We start from the raw sequence: 11,612 nt of genomic DNA, 5'->3' as shown, positions 1-11,612 counted from the left end.
GCTTGGATTGTCTTCTTCCAGAATAGATGATACAGAAAATCTGTGTTGGTCTAGTGCTTTCATGGGGGGTGGACCACCAGGTTCACATCAGGTTCACGCTAGGGAAGGAGGAGAGGTACGTGCAGCATGTACAGCATCTGACTTGGAACTGAGACTACCTGAGAGATCTTTGGGCCAAAGATAAGGCTTTCTCCATGGAACACTAAACCTAGAGTCCAAACTCCACCTCATTTCACACACAGACTGTTCTCAAGAGCCTTATCCTTGGGTGCTCAGGAGGCTGGAGCTCACTGAACGTCTCTGAATTTAGGTGCTTAAATGCCTACTACACTGCTTCTAAAAACAAGACTCATTGTTTTCAGTAGCTAAAGTCTGTCCATGCTGATAGACCAAAGCTAGTGCAAATCTGCCCCTCAGCACTGCTGTCTTTATTTTGTGTTACATTTTCCCGTGGGATTTGACGCTGCAGACAGAGCTGTTTCCTCCCTATCAGTTCAGTATCTAAATACATGTCTTTGTACATGCTTTAGCTGTCGTTTAACAGTTACCTGTACGGTCTCTCTCTTTTGCTTTACACATAAGTTTAAGGGTCTAATTTTTAAATAGCTTTATTAGGTTTTCCCACAACATTCCCTAAATCGAGCCATACTGCTTAGCTTTGCACTACGTTAATTAGAGACACAGTCTGGAGCATAATGTGAACTAAGAACAGTTTATTCCCCTCTCCTGTAGGCAGAGATGGTATCTAGCATACCATTTCTAAATCAACATACACAGTTTTGCAAATAATAAAAGGCTCCTCTTCCCTGCTTGAGGATATCCTTGCCTTTCCATTTGTGTGGGTGTTCTCTGATGATAAAACTTGGCTGTGGGTTAGCAAGGGTCTGGTGGCCGGTTTGTGCTCCCTGGTCCAGGCGTGGCTATGAAATGCCCTCCTGTGCATGGAGAAGGCGCTGCAGCAGCTATGGGCTAGTGCGCTGTAAGGAGAGCGCTAGAGCATGAGTGTTATTGCTGCTGTTATTGTGGCTAGTGAGCAATGGTCAGAAGGCAGAACCCCATGGGACTGAGGGTAAAGACACAAAAAATAGAGCGCCTGTATCCTAAAAAGCTAGGTGCTACTGCTGTGCTGAGTGACAGTTTGATGTCACTGGTTTGGAGGTCAAACTTTATTCCACTTTGGTTATTAAACTTTTGGTTGTTACTAAGTCCAGGGTGAGTTGTCCTAGCAGTGAAACCTTTGATCGTGTAATATAAATGGAGGACTTTTCTGCCTTCAGACTCTGTCTGTCTCACTAACGGAATGAATCTCCCAGGTCATCTGCCACAGCTCCTGGAGAAGCACTGTCATCTACATTTTTGCATCCTGAGTTGCTGGCCCCCATCTCACTCTCCCCAAAGAACTTGCAACCCAAGCTTTTAAATATATCTAATTCAAAAACTTAAAAATCTTTGATTTGGGGATACTCACCCTGAGCTGGGTCAAAGTGACCCTTTTCAGATCAGAGCCCTGGGAGCCAGGAATTCTGTGCAGTTCTGAAAAATCAGAATCTGGTCACATAGATATAGAGATACCTGCAACCAGTGAAAGATGAGGAAATCCTGATCCTCAAAGGAATTCACCTAAGGTCACAGGGCATATTACTATCAGTTTCCAACTCGGCCTCCATGCCCTAGAACTGCATCGTGAATTGCGCTTGGCTCACAGTGTCTGCACTCTCGGACCGTGGTTTGCTGGGCTTCACCTAGCAGTGTCGTGTCTGTGCATCTTCCCCAGAACTGAATGCTGCTCACCATCTGGAAAAGGCACAATTAGAAGAGAATTTTGAAAAACTGCCGCTGTCACTCCAGGTTAGCAGTTTCATTGTTTCCCACTCCTGTAACAATGTGGTGGAGCAGCTGCCGGGGCAGCCCCAGCCCCCTCACCAGCTGCCAGCACACCAGGCTATTGCTTCTTACCAGCTATAGTACCCCTTGTCCTCTGCCTGTCCAAACTGGGATCCAGCAGCAAAGGTGCCCCCTCGGTCTTTTGCCTTCCCCTTGTCTGGTTCAGCAAGATACTGTCTGAAAGAGAAGAGAGGGCAAACCGAAAGGGATGAAAAGGCAGCTGGATAAAGCAAGGAAATGTCCTTTTGACCCTGCTGGTTGCTGGCCCAGCCCAAGGAGCACAGTTGAGCTCTTCCCTGCGTGGTGGGGAGGGCTCTGGCACCTGCGGTGGCTGTGAGCATCACCTTGTCTGCACGGTACCTTCCGGCAGGGACCCCAAGGCTCAGGAATGGTGACCTCTCCTTGCCTGGCCCTGTGCCTGTGCTTTAAACTCTGCCCTGCTGTCTGAGTGTGGGGGAGCTGGTCCCACGTTGTAGAGACATCTCCGCTCCTGCTGGAGAGCAGTGCAGTCACTGATGAGAGATGTCCCAGGGCTGGCCCTGCTGTGCAGTCAGGCTGTGGCCAGCCAGGGTCAGCCCGCCACATCGTGTGTCCCCCATTCCGCTATTTAACACCAAGCTCATCTTGGCTTTTTCAGTCCTGCTGATAACTCCATACTGTTTGCACTCTCTAGATGAAGAATTCCCAAGAAGTGGAGAGCAGAAGCATGCCCCTGGCGTTCACACTAAGTTTGAAAAATCTCGTGTGAACAAGTAAAGGTGCTGCAGCAAATAATGCAAGCTTTGTTTGATTTCGTAGGCAGACATTAATTACAGTTTTTAAAAGCCCTGACTAGCACATACTGTTGCACGCAGCAACTGTCACTGCCTTCCTCATGCTGCTGTGACAGCTCAAGGCATGTCAGTTTTGCAGTAAGCACTGATGTAATGTTACAGCCAAGAAATGACATACATGAAAGATAAGAATATCAGTTCCACAGCAACTGTGTGTTTACAGGTGTTGTATAGAGAGAGTTAACAGGAATGCCTTTGATCGTAACAGAAATAGGACTGCTTAAAATAATGTTTCTGTGTGTAACTCTGAGATGAAGTCCACACCGCTAACTCATTGTTGCTTGTCACCATGTTAGAAGCCTAGAAAGGTGAAGGAGGCAGGGATGGGATATCTGCCACCTCATTCAGACTCTAGGGACCACGCAAATAATCTCTTTCATGCCTCTGTTACAAACACCAGCTTCTTAAGGAAGAGCATGGTTGTATCTCATCCAGCCGAAGGTGCTGGGGTGATTCAGCATCAAAGACATTTCATGAACTAGTGCCAGCCAGCGTGTCATGGTTTAACCCCAGCCAGCAACTAAGCCCCACACAACCGTTTGCTCAGTACCCCCCAGTGGGATGGGAGAGAGAGCCGGAAGAGTAAAAGTGAGAAAACTGGTGGGCTGAGATAAAGACAGTTTAATACGTAAAGTAGAAGCTGCACACGCAAGCAAAGCAAAACAAGGAATCCATTCGCTGCTTCCCATCGGCAGGCAGGCGCTCAGCCATCTCCACGAAAGCAGGGCTCCGTCATGCATAATGGTTACTAATGGTTACTCGGGAGGACAAATGCCGTAATGCCAAACGTCTCCCCCTTCTTCTTCCCCCAGCTTATATACTCAGCATGACGTTCAATGGTATGGAATATTCCTTTGGCCAGTTCAGGTCACCTGTCCTGGCTGTGTGCCCTCCCAATTTCTTGTGCCCCTCCAGCCTTCTTGCTGACAGGGCCTGAAAAACTGACAGGTCCTTGACTTGGTATAAACATTACCTAGGAACACCTGAAACCATCAGCATGTTGTCAACACGGTTCTCACACCACATCCAGAACACAAGCCTGCACCAGCCGCTAAGAAAATTAACTCTGTCCCAGCTGAAACCAGGACACAGTGCCGGCCAGCTGCAGGCATTACAGGGATTTGAGATTCCCTGAGGCACTGGATTATCAAAACACTGGGTGTTCCAGTGGCCTTCTGTAACAACACACCACCTTGCAGGGATTTCTAAGCCTTGTTCAGCTCCCCTGGTGGTTTCTCAGCGCAGATTGACTTGTATGAGTGTAAGAGGGGCGATAGCATGGCTGGTGTGTTCATTGGTGTGTCTCCCCTCCAGGACCAGACAGACACCCTCACCCTTCAGAACCAACCTCCTAAGGCCAAAGCAGAGCGATCTGAAGAGGCTCTGAAGGAAAAAAAAAAGGAACAACTGCAGGTAAATGGCAACTGTAACTCTACAGTCACCAAGATCCATCACTAAGTATGACTCACATCACACGATTCAGTGGATAGCAATAGGATCCCGCCCCAGATCTTGAACTTTGAGGGGGAGTCAGAAATCTTAGTCTAGGGCCATCATTTTCTGATTTTATTTCTTTTTCTTTATTCTTTCATCCAGCATTTGTAGCTCTGTTTCCAAAACATTTTGTTAACTCCATCTAGTATGACCTTACTGCTGTCTATTCTTTTTTCCTTTCTTCCTCTCTTTTTTCTTAATTTTTTTTCACATTTAGATTTCTTTTTTTTTTTTTTTTTCTACCTTCTGAACCAAGTTCTTTGGTATCCCTGCGTTCTTTCATTTTTTCCTGAACTTGCAGGGAACAGCCCTGTCGTATGAAGTATATATTCAATTGTTGTCTGCTAGGGATCTGCTGTTTTTTACAGTGTGTAAGTAAACACACGCTGCAGTTATCTATCTGAAATGAAACAGCCCTGAAATGACCCCCAAAAAGTTTTCTTTTAACTCAGGGAATTTCATCTGGTTCACAGCACAACCCCATGGGCAGTTGTATCAACATGATCAAGGGGACAGAATGAGAACAGTGGGGTAAGCAAGGGGCTCAGTGAGTTTTTAGGTGAGAAAACTCCTTACGAAAGGAGTGCAAATCTCTGAAACAGGCCTGGCCATGGGAAACAAATAGCAACAGTCCCTTTCACCCTCTGCCACAGCATTTAATTTACGTGAAAGGACAAATTCTGCTGTGCCATGGTGATGTTAATGGCAATTACCAGCAGGCAGTTCACTGGAGTGAGTTACACCGGCAGAGTCCAAAGAGTTTAACTCAGCAACACTATTTCATCAGTCTAATTCAGAGAGCATCCTTGGCCCGTGAGTTGAACCCGAATATCCCCTACATCTGAAGTTCTTGAGCAGAGGAGGAACTTCTGCCCAGCAGATCTGATCTCTGTTAACAGGTGCTGTGGTGCAGGGGTGCAGGCAAGGCACAACACTCATTTTCACCTCCGGCCCCCTCGTCTGCTTTCCTTAGCTTTATGTTGGTACTTGTCCCAAGCCAAAATACCTGCACAAGCATGAAGCACCTCATGCTCTTCCCACGCTACGAGCAGGAATGAAGTTGCTGGACAACCTGGCATCCCATCTTTCTAGCCATGAGGCTGTCCAGTCAGAGGGGTGGTCTAGGAGAGAATATCAGGGTTCAGATGGGCTGTGGAGGCCCACGTCCAGGTGGTGTTCACATCACTGGGACTCCTAAACCACTGGGTGCATTGAGGAAAATGTACCTTACGGCTGAAGATGCATTTATGGCTTACAGATACCCTAATTGCTGGTATATTTGCTCGATTGTACGAGCTCCATATCTGCACATAGAAAATGATTTGAAGAACTTAAAACGTGTTCTGGAAATGAAGAACCAGCAGATTGGCTGGCAGGAAAAGATGATCATGGAGCTAGAAACAAATGTGAGTTGTCATTTTCCCTCCAGAGGAGGCATCACAGAAGTAATAAAGTAAAAGTTTGGTTACAGCAGATGAACTTAAAAGAGGTGAGAAAACACAAGAGGCTGGGGCGAAACACAAAGAAGTTCATAAATGCCCACATAGCATGGTGTTCCACTGTCAGCCTACAGAGTTGCTTCTAATATACCACGTCTCAGATTTTCACTCAGAAATTGGGATCTTTTCCCATCCCTTCACCCACCCATGACACCCTTGCTTTCTCCCACACATCCATTGATCCGTGTTACTTCTCCATGCAATACCTGCTCAGCCTATGATGTTAGACAGTGACGCAAGTGAGGTAGGAAGAATGGAGGAAGGGGAACTTTGTGGTAGTCCAGGGCTTCATCTTGTACACCAGCCTGCACTGTACGTCCCTGCGGGAGTCAGGTAGTCATTCAGGGCTGGAGAGGGCAACTGGAGGAAGGCTGAGCCATGTGTGTCTTGCTGCTGCTTGTGCAGGCATTTAGGGCGCTCCCAGCTGCAAGTATGAATTAGCAATGTTCAGCAAGCAGTCCCTAGCAAGGCTTGTGCTAGGAAAGATCTCTCTAACCCTAAAGTAATGCTTTGCTGCAGCCTATGCTGTTTTCTCATTCTTTGTGTGTGGGGGTCCATATCAAAGAACTCCCCAGTTCACCACCAATTACACTTTTTGTTGGAAAGGGGATTCATTTTGTAAGGCATAACCTACAGTGACAGCACATGCATAGTGTGGGGGCAGGATGAGGCAACACCATAGCTGGTTCAGCACAGCATTCAGCAAGATTTGTTTCCGTTTATGGGGAAATTTGAGAACTCTGGTGATTATTTTGCTGAACAGATGCTTGAGTAGAGAAAAGTGCCTGTTTACAACTGCGGCTTGTTAACTGTGCTCCTTCCAGCATGCCGCTCCTGGAGCTAAGCCAGCTTCCGGAAACGCGCATCGTAGTGTTAGACTGGAAAAAACCCCACCCAAACAACAGCTTAAATAGTTCCTGGTCATTTAGCTGCTTTTGCTAATCAGCCAGATACGAGCACACAGTCCTGCTCCTGCCCTTTATGGCAGTCAAACACTGAATTTACTGTGGTCCAAAGGCACAACAGCATTCTGTTGAAAGATCTACCGCCATAAGTGCCAGAACATCTACAAGGCATCTCCACATGCTCTGAAAGATGGAGTGCCTCATGAGGGAGGAGGAGGGCATTTCAAACACAGGGTCAGGCTTGGCTCCTCGTCTGCTGAAAGGGCGGCTGGAAATGCAGGTGGCAGGAGAGGAGTGGTATAGGGTGAGGGTTGCAGCAGAGAGGGAAGGAGATGCACAGGTCTTCTCCCACGCTTTGTGCTGTCATAGCTACTACTTGCTAAAACTATTAGGGAAGCAGGTGCCCATGACAGTGATTCCTCTCTCAGAGCATTTCAAAACAGGGCCAGAGTCCTTGTCCTGCTCCAGCATAGCATACGGGGTTAGGCCAGAATGTCTGAGAATCGGGAGTATCCCTTATGGTTACATGCATGGACTGGAAGCCACTGCATAAACCTGATGCCTCTGCTGTAAGATGTGAGTTATTGCTAACTCCAATGCACAATATTTTGGTTCTTTATAGAAGATTGGGAAATTCAATAACCAAGCTCACACAGAGATAAGGGCACCCTGTGGTATCTTGTTTTCTTCCAAGTGTTGAATTCAGCAAAATTCAAACTGCTGGAAAACTAAGAACTAAGGTGATTAAGTATGCCAAATTCAAAACTGGGAAAAACAGGGCATCTGAGGCTGTGGTACCTGCCTATAAACATCTTACTGATGTTTTAATACGCTGCTATCGACATCCTCAAACTCTGTCCTCGACCTGCCCTGAGTAAAAGCTACCTACAGTTGGGATAGGATTCACTTAATTGTAGCTTATAGTTAAATGTCTAGTTTAAGCCTGTCATTTAAGCCAACACTGTCAGCAGTGGGGAGGAGTGTCTCCAAAGCGCAGACCACCTCATGTGAGTGCAGCACCAGGCTAAGGCTGCTGCTGGGTGTAATCCGCCCTGTTGGGTAACGCTTTGCTCCCCGTAACTGGGGAATCACAGTCCTAGAGGATTTGTGTCCGGTGAGGTTAGTTGAGCTGGATGATGCACATCATACCGCCTTGCACTCCTCCTTCGTTGCTAGACTGACCACTCACACCACAGTGCCCTTTCCATACTGGGCATCCCCATGGTCCCCAAGTGCCACTAGCTCCCTGTCCAAGAACAACGGCTGGTCCTGCTGGCTCCTGGGGGATAAAAGTTGTGGGGGCACCACCGAGGAAGATGTTTTATTTGCGCTGGACAAGACCAAGACCCTCCTGCTCCTCCATTAGAAGTAAGGGATAGTTCAGCTCTGCCCCTACTCAAGGCTCTGCTGATGACCCCACTTCACCAGCATGATGTGGTGTGAGTCAGACCTCTAAGCGTCAGCTGCAGTCAAGATGACCGTCTCCATATATTCTCAAATTTTAGAAGTTGGTCTAGGGACAAATGAGATAAAGAACAAATTGTCTTGGATCAAGTGTTGGGCTTCCTTCAGACTTAACCAACCTTCCTTTGTTGCAGGCCAAAAAAATTAGAAAACTGGTAGAAGAAATCACCATGCTGCAACAGCGGAATGAAGAACTCAGAGCCAGGATTGAGCTAAATACTGTCATCATAAGGTTTGTGCCGATATTTGCAACCTATGTGAGCTTGAAAGGAGACTGCAGATCTTACTTGCCCGAGGCTGACACTTATTGCAGAAGGGGAAAAACTTGTTTCCTCCTGAAAGTGTATTGATGTCCTGATCTGCTTGTTTTGTTAAAAAATCCTTTTAATATCGGGATTTGCCTACTTTATCATAAGGAAGGCTGCATGTCTGTCTGCATATGTCCATGATTTTGACATGCTGCTGAGGGCCAAGTTGCCAGTGGCTTCTGATCTCAGTGTCAGTGCCCTGAGACCCGTTAGTCAGTGGGTAACAAGGATGGGAAATGGGGCAAGTTCAGGAGAGACATCCTAACGATGCCCCTGTCACCCAGGCGGGGTTATTCTTTGGTGGGGTTTTTTTCATCTGCACTGTCTGTTAGCGCCCTTGTCACAACTTGAGAAAGGTGACAAGGTTCCTTGTGTTAGGCGGTATAGAAATAGAGAAGGGTAGGATGGTCCCTGCCCTGGAGAGTTTATAATCTGCTGTCAGGCAAAGGACCACAGCTGGAGCCAGGCAGCAGGGGTACCAGGGGAGATGCTAGAGCTGAACTTGTCCCAGCACACCCGCTGCCTAGCTGATGTTGCCAGAGATTATGCCATTGGCCTAAAATGCAATTTAATGTTTAGCTGTCTTTTTAAAGCTTCAGCATCTCATCTCTGATTTAATTTTAGTTTTTGTCTTTCTGGTGTCTCTGGGATTAATGGCTTATTGTCTCCTGCGTGTAGATATTTTCAAAAGGCAGCATTGTTTGTACTAAGATGTAGATTGGGGTGAGGATTATGTTTCCTGTCACCTGAGTGTAAATGCCTGTAACACACTTGTCACTGTCTGAGGTGGGCGTCTACAGCCTTTCTGTGCTTGGGGAGGGAAAACCAGGAATTTGTAAGGCCTGGTTCACCAGACCAGTTTGAGACACCTGCTTTTGGGCTGGATGAATTGCGCCCTGGAAGGGGCAGTCTCTCTCTCCACACTTGTGACAGCAGCCAGGGTGCCTGGTTCAGTGCCTGGCATCTCTGCGTCGCAGCTACCTGTTCCTGGCTGCGTCCTGCCAGCGTCCAGCTGCGGCACTTTGCTTCTTGCTTGTAACTATGCAAGCACTGGTTTTAAAGAACATATTTTGGGAGAAATTCTGAATTTGGTGTCAGCCTAGAAAGTCAGCTTGGAGGACAGTTATTTTCAACTGTTACAGTTTGGGGACAGCTCTAGGGACAGTGTCAGGCAGGGTTTTAAAGTCAGAGTCGTTACAACATGCAGTTTCCTGGCAGCAGTAGCCACCGCGACTGCTTATTTCTGTTGTACTGGCACTGCCTGGGAAGAGGCATGAACAAGCTTAGGGAGCTGTCCTTGCTGGGGAAGGGTGCAGGTTAGGGCTTTTCCTGCTGATTCGGATTTGCAATTTGGGTGCCCAGGCGGCTGTGGCAGACCAGCAGCAGCAGGAGGAGGGAGGGCAGCAGCAGGGCTGGGAGCCAGAGCAAAGGGAGCCTTTGCAGCACGGTCAGGAGGGGGGTCCCAGAGGCAGCGGCGGGCTGAGGGATGCACCACAGAGGTATTTGCAATCACAGCCAAGGGCAGGTGCAGAGGAAGGGAGATGAGCCTCGCAGGTGGGTCATGCACCAGCTTTGGACACAGGAGCTCCACAGAGCCTCTGCTTGGACTTCCCCAAGCACTGGAATAAATCATCTGATTTCCCAGCATCTGAGATTCTCCCTCCAAATCTGTCATCGTGTTTTTGGTCCTTTGGCCTAAGGATGTTTGAGGAATGGTAGTTTCCAGCACCCTCGAAATGAAGAGGACCAGGAGGGTGTCTGGTCTCTGTCAGCATAGCCCAGGCACCTGCTGACCTGAGCCGTTTAGGCTTTAACGTGAGTTGAGGGCATGACTCAAGCACCTTCCCCTGCTTCTTATCACGTCGGTGTGCCCTTGCAGACCTGCGTGCCCCTGCGACAAGCCTGTTCCTAATACCCAGATGAGCTTTACCAGCCAGTCACACACTAACAGCTACACAAAGGCAGGGAAGGCATGTGTGCTTTTTTGTCTTTTGTTCTCCCGTCAGTGAATGCTGGCTGGAAAAGGATCTAGTAGGGCTTTGTGTATAACTTTTATGGCCTGTCTGGTTAGACACTGCAGAAGAAGAAGTAACTGCCTGTGTGACAAGGCTTTTTCTATGGAGTTATTTCTTTAGGGTGAGCTCCCATGTGGAATTTCTCGTGCCTCTTAGACCATGAGTTCGTGCCACAGCTGGTTCCCCAATGGGACTGTGAATAGGATGTTCATCCTCTACCAGGTAAGCAGCTTTCTGAAAACTTCTGCCAGCTTGTGTCTTTCAGTTCTTCTACTCTGCTAGCCACTGCTTCATGGCTGAAAACTTTCAGGGAGTGTAGAACAGGCATACTCTTGATCACCTGAGCTCCATTTCCATAGGAACTGAGGCTAAAAAAGCAGATGTTCTTATAAAATGATTTTTAAACAAAATCAGAAATGCCAGCCCCATCATTTCAGAGACTTTTGATGACACAAAGAGAGTGGACCAACAGTCTGTGACATCTTCCTTGGGCGTCAGCCTATAGCCAGAAAAGGAGTTGTCCAGAATTTCATGTGTGCATCCAAAATCCATACCCAGCTGCTGCTGAACCCTGGAAATACTTAGTGGGGGAGGATAGGCGCCTCCCTCTTTATTTCTGTAAAATCCTACATTTCCTCTAAAACAGGTTAGGTACATGCCCAGAGCTGCCCCAGGCTGATCACATCAGGACCTGGCTCCTGCCCAAGTGTAATGGGGCTGCAGAAGCCAGATGTTCCTGCGTGCATCCTCCAGCAGGTGGTGGTGCCAGCACATGCCCAAAACACATCTCGATCCGTCCCCACAGTCCGCCTGCACCACCCCATTTCTTTTTAAAACAGTCACTTGGTTAGATAAGACAGACTCACGGAGGTTGTGGTGCCCATAGGAGATTTCCATGCCCTTCTTCCCAAAACACCATCAGGTTTTAGGGCATTCTGGGGAAAACATCTCCCTGGTCCTCACTGGTGACGTTTCTCTGGTGCTGCAGTCAGGAATAGAGGGTTTGTTAGGACCAAGGAAGGAGGAGCTGCAGAAGGACCCATAGCCTCAATGACAGAGGAGAGGGAAGGCCTCGAAGCTGAGCTGCATCCCACATCAGGACATCAGCTAAAAATGCACAGAGAGCGCATACTCCTTTCCCTTTCTGTGCAGGAGCAGCTAGTTGGAAAAGTCAGGGATGCAGCTGCTCTCTCTCACCTCTTTGCTCTTG

The sequence above is a fragment of the Falco punctatus genome (assembly GCF_963210335.1).
Source record: "Falco punctatus genome assembly, contig: scaffold_48, whole genome shotgun sequence".
In the NCBI taxonomy this organism is placed as follows: domain Eukaryota; kingdom Metazoa; phylum Chordata; class Aves; order Falconiformes; family Falconidae; genus Falco; species Falco punctatus.
This window is presented reverse-complemented; position numbering follows the sequence as displayed.